An 18,713-nucleotide genomic window follows, 5' to 3' on the forward strand; every position below is an offset into this window, starting at 1 on the left:
ATGCTGAGTCATAACCACTCCACGGCAACTAAGTACAATAGCAACATCAGTTCTTATGTACTAGGCTCCTGAGGTTTAAATAAGATAACGTAGTTTCACATACTCAACACAAGCCTGAACAAAGTCAGTGTTTCATGAAGAACAGTAATGAATTATTGAGGTTTCCCTCAATGATTAAGTTTTCAACACTTAATTTATATGTTATCTATATAATGCTTTATAGATTCCCATTACAACCATACTGTGAGGCATGACAATATAAAAGCTGATCAATATAAGAGTCTAATCTCTAAAATCTATTAAAAAATGCAACAGCTCAGCATCAAAAAGACAAACAACCCAGCCACAAAATGAGCAAAGGACATGAACAGAACCTTAACTAAAGGGGACATTGAAGCAACCAACATGCATGTGAAAATATGTCGACAATCATTACTATTAGAGAGATGCAAATCAAAACTACAATGAGATAACCATCTTACCTCGGCTGAAATGGCAGAGATTAAAAAAAAAAAAACTGGTTACAACAAATGTTAGCAAGGATGTGGGGAGATTGGAACCTTTATCCGTTGTTGGTACAACTATAAAATGGTACAACCACTAAGGAAAACCGTACGGCTCTTTCTCAAAAAAAATGGAACTAGATCTACCCTATGATCTAGCAATCCCACTCATAGGTATATACCCTGGAGACCTAAAAAGAGTGACACAAACAGACATATGCTCTCTTATGTTCATTGCTGCTTTATTCACAATAGCAAATGAATGGAAATACACGAAGTGTCTATCAATTGAAGAATGGGTAAGCATCTTATGGTACATAAATACCATGGGATTCTAAACAAGCATCAAGAACAAGGATGAGTCCACAAAACATATAACATGGATGGATCTGGAGGGCATAATGCTAAGTGAAATAAGTCAAACGCGTAAGGATAAATATTGCAGGATTCGTTTATAAGAAAACAAGAATAGCTATATAGAGAGAGGCCAACGCTCATTGGTGGTTACCAGGGAGAAAAGGTGGAGAGGGGAAAGTATACTTTCCATTGTAGAGACTTGTTAATTTTTCTTGCTGATGGGAAAAGTGGCACCTATTGTGGATGTACTGAGCACAGTCCAACCAACGGAAAATCGAGTGCTTTTGGCAGTACATGGTATAGGCATTCTTCTTCACTAACACCATAATTCAAAGGCCTCAATTCTTTGTCTTCCTTATTCATTGCCCAGCTTTTGCATGCATATGCGGTGATTGAAATGAGGGCCTACGCTGTTGACATGGCCCCCACACAGGCGTATGCAGGGGTGAAAGGCATTCAAAGTCTGTGGACCGCTTATGCCTATGCTTAGGCAAAGGAGCTGTTTCTATCCTGGGTTCCCCTGTTGGCTAATTTGTTCCCTCTCCAAGGCCAGGACAATGGCTCAGGACAAGTGCAGGGTCCTTCATCCAGTCCAGGGGATGCAGCCAGCTAGAACCCAGTGCAGAGCAGGGAGGGAGCAGGTAAGTGAGAGAGAGATTATTTCCAAAGGGATATTTTTAGATCATGGTACGTTAAATGCAGGTACTTATCATTTGCCAATTGAGGACCTCTTGTCGCTTGTTCTGGAGGATTGAGCAGACTTTCCACTGTTCAGCCCCTCCCAATGTGGAAAACAGGTCCGGAATGCCACTGCTTGCCTCATCGCACTTGGGGCAGCTGAATCGGCTGGCGAGGTGCCGGTTCCCGCCAGGTCAGGTCTGGCAATTTTTCAGACCTCGGTATTGTCCTTTTAGTCCCTCTCACTATAATTTAAAACAAAAACAAGAAAACCAAACAGATTGCCATCGATTCATTTCTGACTCATAGTAATACTGTAGGACAGAGTAGAACTGCCCCATAAGTTTTCCAAGAAGCAGCTGGTGGAATGGAACTAGGGACGTTTTGGTTAGCAGCCACGGTTCTTAACCACTGCACCACTAGGGCTCCCTCACTAATACCCTTCCTAAAACGCATAATTTCGAGGATCATAAATGCCTATGAGCAATCACTAAGACTACAAATGGTGTCCAGGAGCTAATGGAACCACAGGATCAGACTTCAGATTGCTCCCATGAAGTTCTCTTCTACATGGTGATCCAGATTCCTGCTTAACCTCCTTAACCAAGAGGTGGGTCACTGTTGAACAGAGAAACTGAGAATCAGAGAAATGGGCAGATCCCTTTGAGTACATGGGAAAGTTCACAAAGGTAAATGACCGATGTGGAATGCAACCAAGAACAAATAAGCAGGAATAAGGAGACACACTGGAGACACAGTGACTACAAAATTGTGCAAATTCCTTTTGCTGACATGACATCTGTTAACCACAAACTTGCTCAAAGTTTGTCTTGTGCAAAAATTAACTGTACCTAATATATTTTGACCTGTGTTCTCTTTCCTGAGAAATTTCTTAAGTAGCAGGATGCCTTTTTTACTCCATGCATTTACTTTAAAACAAGATGGGAATGTAAGGTGACAGGAAATTAGTTTAATGGAAACAGGTCAGAACTGAAATAATGAGAATGTTCTGACATTGCCAAGAATGTAACCAGTGTAACTGAACAATTTGCATAGAAATTGTTGATTGAGAACGTAACTTATGTGTAAACCTTTACCAAAAACACCAGAAAGTATTATTAGAAAAAAAAAAAAAATCCTCCATACAACAATCAGAATTTGTGCAAATAACTACAAGCTGGCCAGGCCACAAACACCACCTGGTGGACATGTTAAGTAACCGTAGGAAGTGCAGGGAACATGACTCAAATTAATCATGCAAAGATTAGCCCTTTTACTTAACATTCTACTCTGTATTTCCTCTCTTTCATCCTAAAAAACTCAGTGTAAGTGGCCTTAGGCTAATCTCCCTGTTTCTCTAAACACTGCGGTCTACGTGCGCGCACAGAGATTCAAATAATAAACGTTGTTGTTAGATGCCCTCAAGTACATTCTGACTCATAGCGGCCCTATGCACAATAGAACGAAACACAGCTGGTCCTGTGCCAAGCTTACAATCCTTATGCTTGAGCTCACTGTTGCAGCCACTGTGTTAATATACCTCACTGAGGATCTTCCTATTTTTTGCTGGCCCTGTACTTTGCCAAGCATGATGTCCTTCTCCAGGGACTGATCTCTCCTGACAACATGTCAAAGTATGTAACACACGGTCCTGCCATCCTTGCTTCTAAGGAGCATTCTGGTTGTACTTCTTCCAAAACAGATTTGTTTGTTCTTTTGGCAGTCCACGGTATATTCAATACTCTTTACCAACACCGCAATTCAAAGGCATCGATTCTTCTTCCATCTTCTTATTCATTGCCCAGCCTTCACATGCATATGATGCGATTGAAAATATCATGGCTTGGGTCAGATTCACCTTAGTCTTCAAGGTGACATCTTTGCTTTCCAACACTTTAAAGAGGTCCTCTGCATCAGATTTACCCAACACAACGTGTCTTTTGATTTCTTGACTCCTGATTCCATGGATGTTGATTGTAGATCCAAGTAAAATGAATTCCTTGACACCTTCAATCTTTTCTCCGTTTATCATGATGTTGCTCATTGGTCCAGTTGTGAGGATTTTTGATTTCTTTGTGTTGAGGTGCAATCCATACTGAAAGCTGTGGTCTTTGATCTTCATTAGTAAGTGCTTCAAATCCTTTTCACTTTCAGCAAGCAAGGTTGTGTCATCTGCATAACACATGTTTGCTAATGAGTCTTCCTCCAATCCTGATGCCCTGTTCTTCTTCATACAGTCCAGCTTCTTGGATTATTTGCTCAGCAGACAGATTGAATAGGTATGGTGAAAGAATACAGCCCTGACGCAAACCTTTCCTGACTTTAAGCCAACCAGTATCCCCTTGTTCTGTCCAAACAACTGCCTCTTGATGTATGTAAAGGCTCCTCATGAACACAATTAAGTGTTCTGGAATTCCCATTCTTTGCAATGTTATCCATAATTTGTTATGATCCACACAGTCGAATGCCTTTGCATAGTCAATAAAACAAAGCTAAACATCCTTCTAGTATTCTCTGTTTTCAGCCAGGATCCATCTGACATCAGCAATGATATCCCAGGTTCCACAACCTCTTCTGAAACCGGCCTGACTTTCTGGCAGTTCCCTGTCGGTAAACTGCTGCAGCCTTTTATGAAAGGTCGTCAGCAAAATTTTGTTTGCGTGTGATAATTTCCACATTCACTTGGATCACCTTTCTTGGGAATAGGCATAATTATGGATCTCTTCTAGTCAGTTGGCCAGGAAGCTCTCTTCCATATTTCTCGGCATAAACGGATGAGCACCTCCAGAACTGTATCTGTTTGTTGCAACATCTCAATTGATATTCTATCCATTCCTGTGGCCTTGTTTTTCATCAATGCCTTCGGAGCACCTTGGAATTTTTCCCTCAGTACCATTGATTCCTAATCTTATGCTACCTCTTGAATTGGTTGAACATCGACAAATTCTTTTTGGCATAACGACTCTGTGTATTCCTTCCATCTTCTTTTTTTTTAAATAATTTTTATTGTGCTTTAAGGGAAAGTTTACAAATCAAGTCAGTCTGTCACATATAAGCTTATATACACCTTACTACATACTCCCATTTACTCTTCCCCTAATGAGTCAGCCCGCTCCCTCCTTCCAGTCTCTCCTTTCGTGACTGTTTTTGCCAGTTTCTAACCCTCTCTATCCTCCTATCTCCCCTCCAGACAGGAGATGCCTACACAGTCTCAAGTGTCCACCTGATACAAGTAGCTCACTCTTCATCAGCATCTCTCTCCAACCGGTTGTCCAGTCCCTTCCATGTCTGATGAGTTGTCTTCGGGAATGGTTCCTGTCCTGGGCCAACAGAAGGTTTGGGGACCATGACCACCGGGATTCCTCTAGTCTCAGTCAGACCATTAAGTCTGGTCTTTTTATGAGAATTTGGGGTCTGCATTTTTTATCCCACTGATCTCCTGCTCCCTCAGGGGTTCTCTGTTGTGCTCCCTGTCAGGGCAGTCATCGGTTGTAGCCAGGCACCATCTAGTTCTTCTGGTCTCAGGATGATGTAAGTCTCTGGTTCATGTGGCCCTTTCTGTCTCTTGGGCTCATAGTTATCGTGTGACCTTGGTGTTCTTCATTCTCCTTTGATCCAGGTGGGTTGAGACCAATTGATGCATCTTAGATGGCCGCTTGTTAGCCTTTAAGACCTCAGACGCCACACTTCAAAGTGGGTTGCAGAATGTTTTCATAATAGAATTTATTTTGCCAATTGACTTAGAAGTTCTCTTAAGCCATAGTCCCCAAACTCCCGCCCTTGCTCCACTGACCTTCGAAGCATTCAGTTTATCCCAGGAACTTCTTTGCTTTTGGTCCAGTCCAGTTGAGCTGACCGTCCCTGTGTTGAGTATTGTCCTTCCCTTCACCTAAAGTAGTTCTTATCTACTAACTAATCAGTAAATAACCCTCTCCCACCCTCCCTCCCTCCCGCCCCAGTAACCACAAAAGTATGTGTTCTTCTCAGTTTATACTATTTCTCAAGATCTTATAATAGTGGTCTTATACACTATTTGTCCTTTTGCCTCTGACTAATTTCACTCAGCATAATGCCTTCCAGGTTCCTCCATGTTATGAAATGTTTCACAGATTCATCACTGTTCTTTATCGATGCATAGTATTCCATTGTGTGAATATAAAAAAATGTATATATATACCACAATTTATTTAACCTTTCATCCGTCAACGGACACCTTGGTTGCTTCCAGCTTTTTGCTATTGTAAACAGGCTGCAATAAACATGGGTGTGCATATATCTGTTGGTGTGAAGGCTCTTATTTCTCTAGGGTATATTCCGAGGAGTGAGATTTCTGGGTTGTATGGTAGTTCTATTTCTAACTTTTTAAGAAAATGCCATATAGGTTTCCAAAGTTGTTGTCCCATTTTACTTTCCCACCAACAGTATATAAGGGTTCCAATCTCTCAGCAGCCTCTCCAACATTTATCACTTTGTGTTTTTTGGATTAATGCCAGCCTTGTTGGAGTGAGATGGAATCTCATCGTAGTTTTCATTTGCATTTCTCTAATGGCTAATGATCGAGAGCATTTTCTCATGTATCTGTTAGCTGCCTGAATATCTTCTTTAGTGAAGTGCGTGTTCATATCCTTTGCCCACTTCTTGATTGGGTTGTTTGTCTTTTTGTGGTTGAGTTGTAACAGAACCATATAGATTTTAGAGATCAGGAGCTGGTCGGAGAAGTCACAGCTGAAAATTTTTTCCCAATCTGTAGGTGGTCTTTTTAGTCTTTTGTTGAAGTCTTTAGATGAGCATAGGTGTTTGATTTTTAGGAGTTCCCAGTTATCTGGTTTCTCTTCATCTTTTTTAGTAATGTTTTGTATTCTGCTTATGCCTTGTATTAAGGCTCCTAACGTTGTCCCTATTTTTTCTTCCATGATCTTTATCATTTCAGTCTTTATGTTTAGGTCTTTGATCCACATGGAGTTAGTTTTTGTGTATGGTGTGAGGTATGGGTCCTGTTTCATTTTTTTACAAATGGATATCCAGTCATGCCAGCAACATTTGTTAAAAAGGTTATCTTTTCCCCAATTAACTGACACTGGGCTTTTGTCAAATATCAGCTGCTCATATGTGGATGGATTTATATCTGGGTTCTCAATTCTGTTCCTTTGGTCTATGTGCCTGTTGTACCACTAGCAGGCTGTTTTGACTACTGTGGCTGTATAATAGGTTCTAAAATCAAGTAGAGTGAGGCCTCCCACCTTCTTCTTTTTCAGTAATGCTTTATTTATCCGGGGCTTCTTTCCCTTCCATCTGAAGTTGGTGATTTGTTTCTCCATCACATTAAAAAATGTGAGTGGAATTTGGGTCAGAAGTGCATTGTATGTGTAGATGGCTTTTGGTAGAATAGACATTTTTAGTATGTTGAATCTTCCTATCCATGAGCAAGGTATGTTTTTCCACTTATGTAGGTCCCTTTTAGTTTCTTGCACTAGTACTATGTAGTTTTCTTTTTATAGGTCTTTTACCTCTTTGGTAGGATTTATTCCTAAGTATTTTATCTTCTTGGGGGCTACTGTGAATGGTATTGGTTTGGTGGTTTCCTCTTCAATGTTCTTTTTGTCGATGTAGAGGAATCCAAGTGATTTTTGTATGTTTATCTTATAACCTGAGACTCTGCTGAACTCTTCTATTAGTTTCAGTAGTTTTCTGGAGGATTCCTTAGGGTTTTCTGTGTATAAGATCATGCCGTCTGCAAGTAGAGATAATTTTATTTCTTCCTTGCCAATCGGAATGCACTTTATTTCTTTGTCTAGCCTAATTGCTCTGGCTAGGCTAGCACAATGTTGAATAAGAGCTGTGATGAAGGGCATCCTTGTCTGGTTCCCATTCTCAAGGGAAATGCTTTCAGGCTCTCTCCATTTAGAATGATGTTCGCTATTGGCTTTGTATAGATGCCCTTTATTATGTTGAGGAATTTTCCTTCAATTCCTATTTTGCTGAGAGTTTTTATCATGAATGGGTGTTGGACTTTGTCAAATGCCTTTTCTGCATCAATTGATAAGATCATGTGGTTTTGTCTTTTGTTTTATTTATGTGGTGGATAACATTAATGGTTTTTCTAATATTAAACCAAAACCTTGCGTACCTGGTATAAATCCCACTTGGTCATGGTGGATTATTTTTTTGATACGTTGTATTCCATTGGCTAGAATTTTGTTGAGGAATTTTGCATCTATGTTCATGAGGGATATAGGTCTGTAATTTTCTTTTTTTGTGTTGTCTTTACCTAGTTTTGTTAGCAGGGATATGGTGGCTTCATAGAATGAGTTAGGTAGTATTCCATCATTTTTTATGCTTTGAAATACCTTTAGTAGTAGTGGTGTTAACCCTTCATATTTTAGAGAGAGTTTTGCTGGATATATGATCCTTGGCTGGCAATTTTTCTCCTTCAGTGCTCTATATATGTCATCCGATTGCCTTCTTGCCTGCATGGTTTCTGCTGAGTAGTCTGAACTTATTCTTATTGATTCTCCTTTGTCGTTTTTTTTTTTTTTTTTTTTAGGTGGCTTTTCTTATATCTGTGGCTGTTTTTAAAATTTTCTCTTTATCTTTGGTTTTGGCAAGTTTGATGATAATATGTCTTGGTGATTTTCTTTTTGGATCAATCTTATATGGGGTTCGATGAGCATCTTGGATAGATACCTTTCATCTTTCATGATACCAGGGAAGTTTTCTGCCAACAGATCTTCAACTATTCTCTCTGTATTTTCTGTTATCCCTGTTCTGGGACTCCAATCACATGCAACTTACTCTTCTTGATAGAGTCCCACATGATTCTTAGGTTTCTTCTTTTTTTTAATTCTTTTATCTGATTTTTCTTCAACTATATTGGTGTCAATTCCCTTTTCCTCCAGCTCCCCCAGTCTGTATTCCAATTGCTTGATTCTGCTCCTCTGACTTCCTACTGAGTTGTCTAATCTTGTAATTTTACTGTTAAACTTTTGGATTTCTGAATGCTGTGTGTCTATTGATTCTTGCAGCTTATTAATTTTTCCACTATGTTCTTGAATAATCTTTTTGAGTTCTTCAACTGCTTTATCAGTGTGTTCCTTGGCTTTTTCTGTAGATTGCCTTATTTCATTTCTGAGGTCATCCCTGATGTCTGGAAGCATTCTGTAAATTAGTTTTTTATATTCTGCATCTGGCAATTCCAGGATTGTATCTTCATTTGGGAAAGATTTGATTCCTTAACTTGGCGATTTGTAGAAGCAATCATGGTCTACTTCTTTATGTGGTTTGATATCGACTGCTGTCTCCGAGCCACCACTATATTGTAGTGATTTATTCTATATTTGCTCACTGAGTCTTATTTTGTTTTGTTTTCTTTCAATATACGTAGATGGGCTACTAGATTGTCTTGATTGTTGTAGCCCTTGAATCACTTATGTCCTATTACCAGCTGGTTTGGGCTGTTACCAGATATATAAGCCTAAGAGTCCATTCACTATTCTTGAGTAGAATCTGATTTTGTGTCACCAAGTGTGTGGTGCAGACTGTCACCTATCCCCCTAGAGAAGTAGCGGTGATAGTTGTGTGCGCAAGATTCTAGTAGCTGCAAGGGGTCACACTCCAGGGGGGGCAGGATGCTGACAGCCTTCCCCCACGCGCAAGTGAGGTAGGTGTGTCTCTATTCCTAAAGCACTTTGGTGGGTGGGCTCTGCAGCTGTACCTTAGGCACCCAATGCTTGTACCTATAAAAATTGGTAGTTATCAGTATCCTCAGACCCCTTTGGCAGGTGGCCAGGTGGTTTGGGTGGACATTCAGTCCTCAGTTCCCCGTTGTGGATCAGTGAGGGTTCTGTTCAATAGGTAGAGATATCAGACCTGGAAAACTTGTCTTTCCAGTGATCTGCTAAAGCAATTACAGTCAGATCTCTATCACAATTGCCTTTGCATTATAATAGCCACCTAGATCCCTGTAGGGATGAAAGCCAAAGACTATGGATCTCATATGCTTCGCTGGAGCTGGTTCTGTAGTTTTATTCCAGTTTAGGGAAGTCATGAAAGGATTTTTCACCTCTGGGTTTTTAGTAGCTGCTTCTCTCAGGCCAGGAGAATGGGTTAGGAAAAGAAAGAAAAAAAAACACAGAGCACTTCACTCCCTGGCCCAGGAAATTCCAATGTTAATGAAGCCGCCTGGGGCAGGGAGAGGAGGGATCAGATAGATAGGAGAGAGTGCTGTTGTTGTGGTTAGGTGCCATCGAGTTGTTTCGACTCATAGTGACCCTATGTACAACAGAACGAAACACTGTCCAGTCCTGCGCCATCCTTACAATCATTATGCTTGACCTCATTGAGGGTCTTTCTCTTTTCCACTGACCCTGTACTCTGCCAAGAATGATGTCCTTCTCCAGAGACTGATCCCTCCTGACAACATGTCCAAAGTATGTTAGATGCAGTCTCACCATCCTTGCTTCTAAGGAGCATTCTCATTGTACTTCTTCTAAGACAGATTTGTTCGTTCTTTTGGCAGTCCACAGTATATTCAATATTCTTCGCCAACACCACAATTCAAAGGCATCAACTCTTCTTCAGGCTTCCTTATTCACTGTCCATTTTTCACACGGATATGATGCGATTGAAAATACCATGTCTTGGGTCATGCGCACCTTAGTCTTCAAGGTGACATCTTTGCTCTTCAACACTTTGAAGAGGTCCTTTGCGGAAGATTTCCCCAATGCAATGCGTCTTTTGATGTCATGACTGCTGCTTCCATGGCTGTTGACTGTGGATCCAAGTAAAATGAAATCCTTGATAACTTCAATCTTTTCTCCATTTATCATGATGTTGCTCATTGGTCCACTTGTGAAGATTTTTGTTTTCTTTTTGTTGATGTGTAATCCATACTGAAGGCTGTGGTCTTTGATCTTCATTAGTAAGTGCTTCAAGTCCTCTTCACTTTCAGCAAGCAAGGTGTGTCATCTGCATAACACAGGTTGTTAATGAGTCTTCCTCCAATCCTGATGCCCTGTTCTTCTTCATATAGTCCAGCTTCTCGGATTATTTGTTCAGCACACAGATTAAATGGTTATGGTGAAAGAATATTGATTATGCAAAGGCATTTGACTCTGTGGATCATAAAACTATGGATAACACTGCAAAGAATGGGAATTCCAGAACACTTAATTGTGCTCATGAGGAACCTTTACATAGTTCAAGAGGCAGTTGTTTGGTAAGAAAATGGGGATACTGATTGGTTTAAAGTCAGGAAAGTTGTGCATCAGGGTTGTATTCTTTCACCATACCATAGGAGAGAGTAGCACCCAGCAATATAGACAAAGTTACTTATCTTGATTGGTGATGACTGTTTTATCTTAGATTCCCGAGGGGTGTTTAGCCTGTGTGAGCTGGCTGGGTTGAGATTGCCCCCGAGGGTCAGGCCCGCGTCCCGTGCTTGTGCTTTCTCAGAAGCCGTGGTCACCTCCTCCGCTCCCAGTCCAAAGCCCAGCACCAATGTTCCCCGGCTGGGATGCCGCACTCCAGGCTCCGAATCCAGTCACTGCCTCCCAGTGAATTCTTCTGTCAGCCATGTTGTTGCACTGCCTGCATGTGCTGGCTGGGCTTCTTCCGAGGTCACTTCAGGGGGCTACGGCTGCATCCCGTTATTGCACCATCTCAGAAAGCCATGTTCAGCTCCCCTGCACCCAGTCCAAAGCCCGGCGCCAAGGTTTTCTGACTGGGACGCTGGCTCCAGGCTTCGAAAACAGTCACTGCTTCCCCGTGGTTGCTCGTTCTCTCGTTAGCCATGTCAGTGTGCAGCCTGCTTGCACTGGCTGAGTATCTACAGAGGTTACCCTAAGGGGTTAGGGGTTAGGGCTATGTCCTGTGCCTGCCCCGCCTCAGCAAGCCACAATCAGCCCTGCCACTTGGCACCAGGGAACCGCGAGGGCTCAAGACTGTGGAGTGGGATGCCAGTTCCAGAGGCAGTCGCTGCTTTAGGGTGCAGCTTTTTGCTCCCCTGTCACTCAGGTCAACACTTTAGATCTGTGTTTGATGGTCATGGTTCATAGATTGTCATGTATGTGATCAATTCACTTGTTTTTCCAAGTCTTTGTTACAAGAGGGATGCGTGGTAGCTTCTACCTAGTCAGCCATCTTGGCCCCGCCAAATTTTTATTTGTTTTTCATATCAAATGGACTATTGGTCCAGTGACTTCACTGGGACAGTACTAACATGGGAGGTGAGATGAGCCTGAAGAAGTAGAGGAGAAAAGAGGAAGAAATGAAGAGGAGCCAATCTGGGCTAAAAGTGAAGGAGGAAGCAAAGGAGAGTGGAGGCGCAGGAGGAATAGAACAAGGGGTGGTAGGATAGAGGCTGTGAAGATCACCACTAAAGGGAAGGTCAGGACCATCATTGCACCTCACTCCTCAGTTCCCTATGGACTAATAATCCACAATCACCACAGCTCAGCTAGACTCAGGCCCCACCCTCCTTTCAGAGGATCCCAGAGCTTACCTTGCAGGAAGCCCAAGAACAAGGAAAGGCCCAGAATCCGAAGCAGGAGTCACTTATCCATCTCAGAACCCAACACAAAGGAGGAGCAGAAGACAGAATAGAGCCGGCAGGTGCTTCACACACTCAGAATCACTGGTTTATAACACCAGGCTGAAGGGACAGCCGATGAGAGCCTGGGTGGAGGATGTATTTACCCTGTCAGAGGCGAGCCATGACCCTGAATCGTCCCAGATTCCTGGCTCTGCTTGCCTCCATGGCCAGACAAGGAAGCCATGTTCTTTCATGGCTTCTTCCTGTCTCATTTGAACTAGATTTAAAATATGAGAAATACTCTTAAAGTAAATATAGAAAAAAAAAGATTGTAAAAAAAAAATCTCAGCTATTTCATAAATGAGAGGATTTGGATTTTCTTAAACACCCAAGTACATAAGGTCAACATAAGATCAAGAACTTTGCCTAGAAGGCAAAGGCAGAATTTTAAGGATATGAAGATGAGCTTTTACAAGCTCTTCCTAAGAGCAATCCAATAATTACAGACAATTTTGTCATTTTAAAGGAGAATAAACAAACACTAGCTTTGCATACCATTTTACAGAAAAGTTTTTTAAAAATCCTACCAATTCTTAGCTTTTACTGTAAAACATCCCTTTAAAACAAACCTTCTACTGCTTTTTATATGCGTGCAGCTTTGTCCTTCACTTTGTTTTTTAATTATAAAACAACTAGATTTTTTTTACATTAGAGAAAATTACTTTCTAGCTTTAACAGAATCCATCTTGCACACTTAGCCTAATCTAGACTAAATCCAAGCTTTAAGCTATCAAAACAATCTTGAAAACTGTGTTTAAGCTGTTGTACCAAAAACATAATTACTGTTGAAATAACTTTTTTGTCATTACAAATTCACTTTTGTTAATTCTGGGAATATTGCAAATATTCCATTTTTAAGTGCTCATTTATCTTGAAATCAATCAAAATACAACTTCTTGGTAATACCATCCAGAGGCAGAAAAATATGAAATGTACACACATAACCCGAAACCCAAACTGGTCACTGTTGAGTCCATTCCAATGTAGAGAGTCCATAAGACAGAGTAAAACTGTCCCCATAGAGTTTCCAAGGAGCACCTGGTGGATTAGAACAGCAGACATTTTGGTTATCAGCTCTAGCTCTTAACCACTATACCATCTTGGTTTTATGGAAACAGAAAGACTAAGTTACTTCTACTGAGGTCAGGTGACTTAAACCTATCTTCTGCATGTTTTAAAGAATCTGTTAAGGGGCAATTTTGGAACTGCTCTTTCAAAAGCTGCACTATGTCGATCAAAATAAGCACTGAATGTCTTAGAGAAGTGAAGGAGCCCCTTATATCTAATGCATTGCTTAAATGAATCAGTTTAACAGTCTCAAAAACTCTCCAAAGAAACCACTGCAGGCCCAAATCATCTATTCACTTATGCTATTAGAAAGATAGATGCAAGAATTAGGAGTGAGAGAACATGTAAAATGCGGGACTTTTCAGGAATAGGAGAGGATTGAGACTTCAACAACCCCATGAGAGCTAGCAAGTTTGGCAGGAATGAGAAGCTTATGCATCTTGATTCTTGGGCCACATCCTGGCTGTTGGTCACCACCAAACAGTGACCTGACAGTCTATGTCCTCTCCAAGAGCAGGCTGTCTCTGGATCAAAGCCAAGCTCTCAGAACAAAAACAAAATGGAAAGTGAACCTTAGGCAGTTTTATAGGTGATCCTCAATAAAGTTTATCCAAAAAGAAGTCGGTCCGGTAAGAACTTCAAAATAGGTTGTGAGGCTGGCTGGAACAACAGGCTGAAGGAGCCTAGGTTTGTGTTCTACTCTACAATTTTCCTTTTTATGACAAACACAATTTTAGACTGCACAACACAAAATAGTAAAAGAGTAGCACAAAGAAGTTAAAGCACACTGTGTTTATTCAATCAGTTAATCTGCGTGTACACAGGGAGACCTCTCCGTTCAGACAAAGAGGAAGACTCATCTTAGGCCAATTACAACAAGTTGTATGGAGAACAGAGAGAAAATGTAGAAGAAACTAAGTAAAAATGCTAACCTTAGCGTAATTAATTTGAATCACACTCCCTGCCCTTCCTGAGGTTAGTTGATATTGGCCAGTCAATCACATAAGGATAAATATTGCAGGATTCTTTTATAAGAAAACAAGAATAGCTATATAAACAGAGACCATTGTTCGTTGGTGGTTACCAGGGAGAAAAAATGGAGAGGGGAAAGCATACTTTAGATTGTAGAGACTTGTTAAATTTTTTTGGTGATGGGAAAAGTGGCACCTAATGTGTATGTAGTGAGCACAGTACTGCCAAAGGAAAATCTAGTGCGTGAGCACATATGGATGGATATAGGCATATTGGTATACAGGTAGGTACAGGTGCTTACATAGATGAGAACAGATAGGTATGTGTAAATACAAATGTGTGAGTGCAGGCACATATATTCATTCAATACACAAATACACATACTCCACAGACACAACCAAACATAACTAAAACCAAAATTGGTTTTCTGAGTATGAAAGGTTAGGACCATTGTTTCATTAGACAACTCGGTCCATTGGCATAATATAGTTCACAAAAATCATGATCTGCTTCCTAGTGAAGTGAACAGCACCTGGGGTCTTAAAAGCTTGGGAGAGGCCATCTAAGACATAACGACAGGTCTCTACTTGACAGGGCAAAAGAGTAAAAAGTTAACCAAAAGCTCAGAGAAGAAACAAGTCTATAAGGGCCACAACATCATCTACCCTGAAAACAGAAGAACTAAATTGTTCCCAGCTACTGATTGAGGTGACAGTAGATGATCCTGGGAGGAATGGGAGAAAAAGGTGGAGCAGAACTCAAATTCTTATCTTAAAAAGCCAGACAAACTGGAACAGTAGAGAACAGAGCACTCCCTGAGAATATCACCCTGTTGTTCTTATTCTTGCTGGATGCCTTCCAGTCAGTTCCCAATCACACAGACTCAATGTACAACACAGTGAAACTCTGCCCAGTATTGGCCATACTCACATTCATTATATTTGAGCTCATTGTTGAAGCCACTGTTTCAATACATCTTGTTGAGAGTCTCCTCTGTTTCACTGACAACTGCTTTACCAAGCTTGATGACCTTCTCCAGGAACTCATCCCTTCTGATAACAGATCCAAAGCATGTGAGATGAAGTCTTGCCATTCTGGCCACTAAGGAGCATTCTGACTGTACTTCTTCCCAGACAGATTTGTTCTCTCCTTTGGCAGTGTATGGTATAAGTATCATTCTTCGCAAACACCATAATTCAAAGGCCTCAATTCTTTGGTCTTCCTTATTCATTGTCCTAGTTTTCACATGCATATGCGGTGATTGAAATGAGGGCCTACACTGTTGAGGTGGCCTCCACACAGGTGTATGTGGGAGTGAAAGGCATTCAAAGTCTGTGGACCCCTTATGCCTGTGCCTAGGCAAAGCAGCTGTTTCTGCCCTGGGTTCCTGGCTTAGGGGAGCCAGGAGATTACATTTTCCCCTGTTGGTTAATTTGTTCCCTCTCCAAGGCTGGGGAAATGGCTCAGGTCAAGTGCAGGATCCTTCATCCAGCCCAGGGGATGCAGCCTGCTGGAACCCAGGTGCAGAGTGGGAAAGGACCAAGTAATTGGGAGAAAAGCCTATTCTGAAGGGGTAGTTTTGGATCGCGCTGTGTTAAATGCAGGTACTTATCATTTGCCGATTGAGGATCCCTTCTTGATTGTTCTGGAGGGTTGAGCAGACTCTCCACTGTTCAGCCCCTCCCAATGTGTAAAACGCATCCTTAATGCCTCTGCTTGCTGCAACACAGTCTCAGCAGCAGAATTGGCCTGCGAGCTGCTGGTTCCTGCCGGGTCAGTTCTGGCAATATTTCAGACCTCTGGTATTGTCCTCTTAGTCCCTCTCACCATAATTAAAAAAAAAAAAAAAAAAGATTGCCATCGATTCATTTCTGACTCATATTAACGCTGTAGGACAGAGTAGATTTGCCCCATAAGTTCTCCAAGGAGCAGCTGGTGGAATGGAACCACCAATGTTTTGGTTAGCAGCCATGGTTCTTAACCACTGCACCACTAGGGCTCCCTCACTAATACCCTTCCTAAAACGCATAATTTCAAAGATCATAAATGCCTGTGAACAACCAGTAAGAGTACAAATGGTATCCAACATAATCAGTCCAATGAATCTAATGGAACCACATTTTCAGACTTCAGATTGCTCACATGAAGTTCTCTTCAAATGGTGGTCCAGATTCCTGCTTAAGCTCTTTAACAGTATGACCAAGAGCTGGGTCATTGAATAGAGACTGAGAATCAGACAAACGGACAGGTTTCTTTGAGTACATGGGAAAACTCACAAAGGTTAATGACCAAAGTGGAATGCAACCAAGAACAAATGAACAGGAATAAGGAGATACATTGGAGACACGGTGACTATGAAATTGTGCAAATTCCTTTTGCTGATATGACATCTATGTTAACCACAAAGTTGCTTAAATTTTATCTTGGGCAAAAATTTTAACTTTACCCAATGTATTTTGGCCTTCCCTCTTTTTCCTGAGAAATAATCCTTGGAATTTCTTGAGTAGCTGGATGCCTTTATTATTTAAAAACTCACGCAAGTACTTTAAAACAAAGATGGGAATGTAAGGGGAGCAGGAAACTAGTTTAATGGAAATAGAACAGTCAGAACTGAAATAATGACAATGTTCTGACATTGTGAAGAATGTAAACAATGTAACCCAACAATGTGTGCAGAAATTGTTGAATAAGAACGTAACTTGTGTATAAACCTTTACCAAGAACAGCATAAAGTATTATTTAAAAATGAAAAAAAAAAAAAAAAAACCCTCATACAGCAATGAGAATACATGCAAATGAATACAAGCTGGCCAGGCCAAAAACAGCACCTGGTGGACATGTTGAATAACCTTAGGAAGTACCGGGAGCATGATTCAAATTAATCATGCAAAGATTAGCCCTTTTACTTAATCTTCCACTCTATATTTCCTCTCTTTTATCCTAAAAAACTCAATGTATTTGGCCTTAGATGAATCTCCCTGTTTCTTGGAATATTGCAGTCTACCTGTACGCACACAGAATAACTGCTCAAATAAACGTCGCTGTTCTTGTTAGGTGCCATTGAGTCAGTTCTGACTCATTGCCACCCTACACACAAAAGAATGAAACACTGCCTGGTCCTGCACCATCATTACAATCGTTGTTAAGCTTGAGCTCATTGTTGCAGCCACTGTGTCAGTCCACCTTGCTGAGGGTCTTCCTCTTTTCCACTGACCCTGTACTTTGTCAAGCATGATGTCCTTCTCCAGGGAATGATCTCTCCTGACAACATGTCCAAAGTACCTAAGATGAAGTCTCGCCATCCTTGCTTCTAAGGAGGATTCTGGTTGTACTTCTTCCAAGATGGATTTATTCATTCTTTTGGCAGTCCATGGTGTATATTCAGTATTCTTCTCCAATACCGCAATTTGAAGATGTCAGTTCTTCTTCGGTCTTCCTTATTCATTGTCCAGCTTTTACATGCCTATGATGCGATTGAAAATATCATGGCTTGGATCAGGTGAACCTTAGTGTTCAAGGTGACATCTTTGCTTTTCAACACTTTAAAAAAGTCCTTTGCTGCAGATTTACCCAGTAGAATGAGTCATTTCATTTCTTGACTGCTGCTTCCATGGATGTTGATTGTGGATCCAAGTAAAATGAAATCCTTGACAACTTCAATCTTTTCTCCATTTATCCTGATGTTGCTCATTGGTCCAGTTTTGAGGACTTTTGCTTTTTTTATGTTGAGGTGCAGTCCATACTGAAGACTATGGTCTTTTATCTTCATTAGCTAAGAGCTTCAAGTCCTTTTCACTTTCAGCAAGCAAGATTGTGTCATCTGCATAACACAGGTTTGTTAATGAGTCTTACTCCAATCCCAATGTCCTTTCTTCTTCATATAGTCCAACTTCTTGGATTATTTGCTCAGCAGACAGATTGAATAGGGATGGTGAAAGCGTACAACACTGACGCATAACTTTCCTGACTTTAAAACCAATCAGTATCCACTTGTTCTGTGTGAACAACTGCCTCTTGATCTACATAAATGTTCCTCATGAGCACAATTAAGTGCTCTGTAATTCCCATTCTTTCAACGTTATCCGTAATTTGTTATGATCCACACAGTCGAATGCCTTTGCATAGTCAATAAAACAAAGCTACACATCCTTCTGGTATTCTCTGCTTTCAGCCAGGATCCATCTGACATCAGCAATGATATCCCAGGTTCCATGTCCTCATTTGAAAACAGCCTGAATTTCTGGCAGTTCCCTGTCAATAAACTGCTGTAGCCGTTTTTCGAATGATCTTCAGCAAAATTTTGTTTGCATGTGATATTAATGATATTGTTCCATAATTTCTACATTTGGTTGGATCACCTTTCTTGGGAATAGGCATACATGTGGAGATCTTCCAGTCACTTGGCCAGGAACCTGACTTCCATATTTCTTGGCTTAGATAAGTGAGCACCTCCAGAGCTGCATCTTTTTGTTGAAACATCTCAATTGATATTCTGTCTATTCCTGGAGCCTTGTTTTTCATCAATGCCTTCAAAGCAGATTGGTCTT

This window comes from Loxodonta africana, chromosome 7 (assembly GCF_030014295.1).
Source record: "Loxodonta africana isolate mLoxAfr1 chromosome 7, mLoxAfr1.hap2, whole genome shotgun sequence".
Lineage (NCBI taxonomy): Eukaryota > Metazoa > Chordata > Mammalia > Proboscidea > Elephantidae > Loxodonta > Loxodonta africana.